Below are 1705 nucleotides of genomic sequence, written 5' to 3'. Positions count from 1 at the left end.
AATTTTTTTTTTTTTTTTTTAAAAAAAGAGAGAATTATTGAAGAAGGGGAAATTGAAGAGAAAAATTAGCAGAAAAAGGAATTCAAAAGATGAGTGATATTGGGCTCCCATGCTTTTTGGCGTAATTTCCATTACTTTGTTGCGTACTCAATTTACATACTCTTTTTTCTTTATTTGATTTTAATTAATTTTAATTAGACAATTAATTTCCATCTCTTTTCTCACAAGCTAATTTTGGAACGGTTTTTCTCTTTATGAAAAAAAAAAAAAATGAAGTTCATGCATGTCCACGGAACCATCGTGATTCATTGGAAAAAAAAAAAAAAAAAAAAAAAAAAACAGATACCATTTGAAAATGACGTTTTTGTTATAATAATAATAATAATTATTATTATTATAAAAAAAAACCCATAACCATCCTTAATAAATGATGGTTATTTCCTATTTCTTCTAATTTTTCTTTTTAAATGTTAATATAATAATTGCAGGTGAAGAAGAATGAAAGCCTTGAAGATGGGAATAATCGTAATGAAGATCGGGAAACGGAACTTTCAGAATTTTTCTCCGTAGAAGATGAAGTAAAATTTTGAATTAATAGATTGTTGGGAAGACATTAGGTTTAAATAATTGTAAAAGATGATTATTAATGGTGTTTGTTTATGATATTTAGGTGAAGATATTTTTTGAGACGTTGGATGAAGAATTGGATAAAGTAAACGAGTTTTATGGAAGTAGAGAGAATGAGTTCGTGGAGAGAGGGGACAGTCTAAAGGAGCAGCTTGGAATTTTGGTTGAATTCAAACGCATTCTTGAAGATCGCCGCCGCAAATCTTCTCCGCCCACCACCTTTTCTCGCTCCTCCTCTTTTTCTCCCCGTCACTCTAACTTCTCCGGTAATCTCCCAGTTCCACATTCATTCACCATTTCATTTTACTTTTTTTAAATTCAATTCAATTCTTCTTTTAAATAATCATCAAATCTCTTTTTAATTTTCTTTTCTCTCTCTCTTTTTATGACAATTTTGGTTACTCTCATCAATTACGTCACTCCACGCTTGTATTTCTCCCGCCAACTATTTCTATCTTTTATGGTTGACACGTGGTGCATCTTCATTCGTCAATTTAATCTTGTCAACTATTTCTATTCTATTTCTTATTCACTCTTCCCTATTTATTTTGAACCCTAGTTTGAGTTTATGCAGAATTTAGACCTAGATAAGAGTCTAATCTATCATATATTTTACCATATTTATATATTTTTTTAAATGTTATTATAAAATTAAATAAGTAATTATAAGAGAAATTAGTTTAAATGATAAAAATGTTGTGAAATTATTTACAAATAAGCAATAATAAATAAAATCTCTTTAAAAAAAAAAGGAGGTGCTAAAAGTTTTAAATAAAGAATTAAGGGGAAAGAAATAAGGAAGAATAATATATGAATACAGAGAACACGGAATCAAACGAAATGTCAGGAGAAGTATCGGAGACGGATGAAGCAATAGCGGCATTAGAGAGACACGGCGTGACGTTCATAAACGCCGCCGTGAGAGGAAAGAGTTATACAGGCGGTTTGAGGATGGATTGAGGAAAGAAATACATATCCCTATATTTTTTTTTTTTTTTTTTTTTTTCCTTTTTAAATTATGTCTCTTTACTTTATTTATTTCCTTTCTTAAAAGAAGTTAATAAATATTTGGCCTAGG

General features: G+C 29.3%; 1 long non-coding RNA gene across 1 annotated transcript; it reads left to right on the top strand.

The window, feature by feature from the left end:
- Window positions 1-451: 451 nt before the first annotated feature.
- On the top strand, window positions 452-1558 carry LOC120068846. The gene is made up of 3 exons (XR_005479377.1): window positions 452-578; window positions 671-893; window positions 1448-1558. It is a non-coding gene; the product is annotated as an uncharacterized LOC120068846 (long non-coding RNA).
- The last annotated feature ends 147 nt before the right edge of the window (window positions 1559-1705 follow it).

This window comes from Benincasa hispida, unplaced genomic scaffold (assembly GCF_009727055.1).
Source record: "Benincasa hispida cultivar B227 unplaced genomic scaffold, ASM972705v1 Contig1224, whole genome shotgun sequence".
Taxonomy (NCBI): domain Eukaryota; kingdom Viridiplantae; phylum Streptophyta; class Magnoliopsida; order Cucurbitales; family Cucurbitaceae; genus Benincasa; species Benincasa hispida.
The sequence above is the reverse complement of the archived record's forward strand: the minus strand, read 5'-3'. Positions and strand labels throughout refer to the sequence as shown.